Below are 6198 nucleotides of genomic sequence, written 5' to 3'. Positions count from 1 at the left end.
GAACTTTTAGAAGTCGGCTCCGCAGAGGGACGTCGCTCCAGTGGCTAAGCGGGGGGTGGAACCCTCTAGGGACAGTGTGGTCTCAGGACCCTCGGGGTCACAGAAAGACCGGGGGTGCCTGAGTGCAGTAGAGCTCCCAGGTATCGGAGCGGGGAAGCCGGCTGCAGAGACGGAGCCGAGGCGTGGGCTCTCTGCTCGGGGTTGCCATAGACTGTGATCCGCGGCCCAGTCGGGCCACTGCTCCTCCAGCAGGGACCCGACAAGCGGCAGAGCCGGGGAGACTCCCCTACCTCCCCCGGGAGGAGCGGCACGGGAGTGCACCGCAGGGATCTGCTGGGTTTGGAGACTCCACACGGGGTCGGGTGCCAGAGATAGAAACCCTCGGTCACAGGCGGGGTGAGCACGGAGTGCGGCCGGAGACCAGGGAGACGGGAGTGACTGCTTTTCTCTGGGGGGGCACTGAGGAGTGGGGCCCCGAGTTCTCAGCTCCTCCAGGCGGAGATTGGGAGGCCACCATTTTTGCCCTGGTCCTCCAAAGCTGTACTGAGAGCTTGCAGGGAACAAAAGCTCCTGAGAGCAAACCCAAGCAGATTGCTTACCCCGGACAGACAAGGGCGGGGCAATTCAGCCTCCGGCAAAGACATTTGGAAACCACAGCAACAGGCCTCTTCCCCAGAAGATCAGCACGAACAGCCAGCAAGCCAAGACCAAGGTTCCCGATCAAGGAGAACGGGAGAACTCCAGCGCTAGGGGAATACTGCACATAGAATTCATGGCTTTTTTTTTTTTTACCATGATTCATTAGTTCATCAAAGTTAATTTTTTTAATTGCTTTTTTTTATTTTTCTTTTTCCCTTTTTCAACCAACATCTTATCAATCCCTTTAAAAAAATTTTTTTTATTTTTCATTTTTAGAGTCATATTTTATCCCTTCATAGTAGGTACCCTTATATTTGGCATATATATATATATATATATATAAGTTGTTCTCTCTTTAAAATTCTGAGATACAGTTTCTTCTAACAGATCAAAATATACCCTAATCACTGGTGTATGGCTTTGTTCTAGTCTCCTGCCTGATCACATTCTCTCCCTTTTTTCTTTCTTTTTTTTAAAAATCTTCTTCTTTCTTTTTTCAAACAACTTATTACGTCCTTTTATAAAATCTTTTATAATTTTCATCTTTACAGTCATCTTCTATCCCTTCATTGTATCAACCCTCATTTTGTATATATATGTCTTTCTTCCTTTAAAATTTTAGCAGGCACTTTTTTCTAACAGACCAAAATACGCCCAAAATCTAGTGTGTGGCACTGATCTATGCACTAGCCTGATCATATTTGATCATATTCTGCTTTTTTTGTATTGTTCTGTTTTTGTTTTTATCTTTTTCTCTTTCTTTTTTCTTTCTTTCCCTTTCTTTTCCCCTGGTTTCAGGTCTATTCTGATTTGTATACAGTATATGTGCTGGGGACGTTGTTAACCTGTCAGCATTTTGTTCTCTCATTCATCTATTCTCCTCTGGACAAAAGGACAAGATGAAAAAAAATCACCTCAGCAAAAAGAACAAGAGGTAGTGCCGTCAGCCAGGGACCTACTCAATACAGACATTAGTACGATGTCGGTCCTAGAGTTCAGAATCATGACCTTAAAGATACTAGCTGGGCTTGAAAAAAGTGTGGAAGTTATTAGAGAAACTCTTTCTGGAGAAATAAAAGAACTAAAATCTAACCAAGTCGATATCAAAAAGGTTATTGAGGAGGTGCAATCAAAAATGGGGGCACTAACTGCTGGGATAAATGAGGCAGAAGAGAGAATAGGCGATATAGAAGAGCAAATGATGGAAAATAGAGGCTGAGAAAAAGAGAGACAAACAACTACAGGATCATGAGGGCAGAATTCGAGAGATAAGCGATACGATAAGATGAAACAACATTAGAATAATTGGGATCCCAGAAGAAGAAGAAAGAGAGAGAGGGGCAGAAGGTATACTGGAGCAAATAATAGCAGAAAACTTCCCTAATATGAGGAAGGAAACAGGCATCAAAATCCAGGAGGCACAGAGAACCCCTCTCAAAATCAATAATAATAGGTCAACACCCCGACATCTACTAGTAAAACTTACGAGTCTCAGAGACAAAGAGAAAATCCTGAAAGCAGCTCGGGAGAAGAGATATGTAACCTACAATGGTAGAAACATTAGATTGGCAACAGACCTATCCACAGACACCTGGCAGGCCAAAAAGGACTGACAAGATATCTTCAGAGCACTAAACGAGAAAAATATGCAGCCAAGAAATACTATATCCCGCTAGGCTGTCATTGAAAATAGAAGGAGAGATCAAAAACTTCCAGAACAAACAAAACCTAAGGAATTTGCAAACACGAAACCAGCCCTCCAAGGAATATTGAAAGGGGTCCTCTAAGCAAAGAGAGAGCCTAAAAGCAGCATAGATCAGAAAGGAACACAGACAACATACATTTAACAGTCACCTTACAGGCAATCCAATGGCACTAAATTCATACCTTTCAATAGTTACCCTGAATGTAAATGGGCTAAATGCCCCAATCAAAAGACACAGGCTATCAGATTGGATTAAAAAACAAGATCCATCCATATGCTGTCTGCAAGAGACTCATTTCAGACCCAAAGACACCCCCACATTGAAAGTGAAGGGGTGGAAAACCATTTACCATGCTAATGGACACCAAAAGAAAGCTGGGGTGGCAATCCCTAGATCAGACAAATTAGATTTTAAAACAAAGACTGTAATAAGAGATGAGGAAGGACACTCTATCCTACTTAAAGGGTCTATCCAACAAGAAGATCTAACAATTGTAAATATCTATGCCCCTAACATGGGAGCAACCAATTATATAAGGCAATTAATAATAAAAACGAAGAAACACATTGACAACAATACAATAATAGTGGGGGACTTTAACACCCCCCTGACTGAAATGGACAGATCATCTAAGCAAAAGATCAACAAGGAAATAAAGACTTTAAATGACACACTGGACCAAATGGACTTCACAGACATATTCAGAACATTCCATCCCAAAGAAACGGAATACACATTCTTCTCTAGTGCCCATGGAACATTCTCCAGAATTGATCACATCCTAGGTCACAAATCAGGTCTCAACTGGTACCAAAAGATTGGGATTATTCCCTGCATATGTTCAGACCACAATGCTTTGAAACTAGAACTCAATCTCAAGAGGAAAGTCGGAAAGAACTCAAATACATGGAGGCTAAAGAGCATCCTACTAAAGAATGAATGGGTGAACCAGGAAATTATAGAAGAATTAAAAAAATTATTGAAACCAATGAAAATGAAAACACAACTGTCCAAAATCTTTGGGATACAGCAAAGGCAGTCCTGAGAGGAAAGTATATAGCAATACAAGCCTTTCTCAAGAAACAAGAAAAGTCTCAAATACACAACCTAACCCTACACCTAAAGGAGCTGGAGAAAGAACACCAAATGAAGCCTAAACCCAGCAGGAGAAGAGAAATCATAAAGATCAGAGCAGAAGTCAAGGAACTAGAAACCAGAAGAACAGTAGAACAGATCAATGAAACTAGGAGCTGGTTCTTTGGAAGAATTAACAAGATTGATAAACCCCTGGCCAGACTTATCAAAAAGAAAGGAGAAATGACCCAAATCAACAAAATCATGAATGAAAGAGGAGAGATCACAACCAACACCAAAGAAATACAAACAATTATAAGAACATATAATGAGCAATTCTATGCCAAAAAATTAGATAACCTGGAAGAAATGGGTACATTCCTAGAGATGTATCAACTACCAAAATTGAACCAGGAAGAAATAGAAAACCTGAACAGACCTATAGCCACTAAGGAAATTGAAGCAGTCATCAAAAATCTCCCAACAAACAAAAGCCCAGGGCCAGATGGCTTCCCAGGGGAATTCTATCAGACATTTAAAGAAGAATTAATATCTATTCTCCTGAAAGTGTTCCAAAAAATAGAAATGGAAGGAAAACTTCCAAACTCATTTTATGAGGCCAGGATTACCTTGATCCCAAAACCAGACAAAAACCCCATCAAAAAGGAGAATTACAGACCAATATCCTTGATGAACATGGATACAAAAATTCTCACCAAAATCCTAGCCAATAGGATCCAACAGTACATTGAAAGGATTATTCACCACGACCAAGTGGGATTTATCCATGGGCTGCAAGGCTGGTTCAACATCCGCAAATCAATCAACGTGGTAGAATACATTAACAAAAGAAAGAACAAGAATCATATGATCCTCTCAATAGATGCAGAAAAAGCATTTGACAAAGTACAGCATCCTTTCTTGATCAAAACTCTTCAGAGTATAGGCATAGAGGGTACATACCTCAATATCATAAAAGCCATCTATGAAAAACCTACAGCGAATATCATTCTCAATGGGGAAAAGCTGAGAGCTTTTCCCCTAAGATCAGGAATGCGGCAGGGATGTCCACTCTCAGCACTGCTATTCAACATAGTATTAGAAGTCCTAGCCACAGCAATCAGACAACAGAAAGAAATCAAAGGCATCCAAATCGGCAAAGAGGAAGTCAAACTCTCACTCTTTGCAGATGATATGATAGTGTATGTGGAAAACCCAAAAGACTCCACCCCAAAACTGCTAGAACTCATACAGGAATTCAGTCAAGTAGCAGGCTATAAAATCAATGCACAGAAATCAGTGGCATTCCTATACACCAACAACAAGACAGAAGAGAGACAAATCAAGGAGTCGATCCCATTTACAATTGCACCCAAAACTATAAGATACCTAGGAATAAATTTAACCAAAGAGGCAAAGGATCTGTACTCAGAAAACTATAAAATACTCAGGAAAGAAATTGAAGAAGACACAAATAAAGGGAAAAACGTCCCATGCTCATGGATTGAGAGAATCAACATTGTGAAGATGTCAATGCTACCTAGAGCAATCTACACATTCAATGCAATCCCCATCAAAATACCATCCACTTTTTTCAAAGAAATGGAACAAATAATCCTAAAATTTGTAGGGAACCAGAAGAGATCCCGAATAGCCAGAGGAATCTTGAAAAAGAAAAGCAATGCTGGCGGCATCACAATTCCGGACCTCCAGCTCTATTACAAAGCTGTCATCATCAAAACAGTATGGTACTGGCACAAAAACAGACACATAGATCAATGGAACAGAATAGAGAGCCCAGAAATGGACCCTCAACTCTATGGTCAACTCATCTTTGACAAAGCAGGAAAGAATGTCCAGTGGAAAAAAGACAGTCTCTTCAACAAATGGTGTTGGGAAAATTGGACAGCCACATGCAGAAGAATGAAACTGGACCATTTCCTTACACCACACACAAAATAGACTCCAAATGGTTGAAAGACCTAAACGTGAGACAGGAGTCCATCCAAATCCTAAAGGAGAACACAGGTAGCAACCTCTTCGACCTCAGCCGCAGCAACTTCATCCTAGAAACATCGCCAAAGGCAAGGGAAGCAAGGGCAAAAATGAACTGTTGGGATTTCATCAAGATAAAAAGCTTTTGCACAGCAAAAGAAACAGTCCACAAAACCAAAAGACAACCGACAGAATGGGAGAAAATATTTGCAAAAGACATACCAGATAAAGGGCTAGTATCCAAAATCTATAAGAACCTATCAAACTCAACACTCAAAGAAAAAATAATCCAATCAAGAAATGGGCAGAAGACATGAACAGACATTTTTCCAAAGAAGACATCCTAATGGCCAACAGACACATGAAAAAGTGCTCAACATCGCTCAGCATCAGGGAAATCCAAATCAAAACCTCAATGAGATAGCAGCTCACACCAGTCAGAATGGCTAAAATTAACAAGCCAGGAAATGACAGATGTTGGTGGGGATGTGGAGAAAGGGGAACCCTCCTACACTGTTGGTGGGAATGCAAGCTGGTGCAACCCTTCTGGAAAACAGTATGGAGGTTCCTCAAACAGTTGAAAATAGAGTTACCATAAGATCCAGCAATTGCACTACTGGGTATTTACCATAAAGATACAAATGTTGGGATCCGAAGGGGTACGTGCTCCCCGATGTTTATAGCAGCAATGTCCACAGTAGCCAAACTGTGGAAAGAGCCCAGATGTCCATCGACAGTTGAATGGATAAAGAAGAGGTGGTATATATACACAATGGAATATTAT

Source organism: Eumetopias jubatus, unplaced genomic scaffold (assembly GCF_037043125.1).
Source record: "Eumetopias jubatus isolate StellerSeaLion01/CBP00866 unplaced genomic scaffold, mEumJub1_p1.0 scaffold_1, whole genome shotgun sequence".
NCBI classification, from domain to species: domain Eukaryota; kingdom Metazoa; phylum Chordata; class Mammalia; order Carnivora; family Otariidae; genus Eumetopias; species Eumetopias jubatus.
This window is presented reverse-complemented; position numbering follows the sequence as displayed.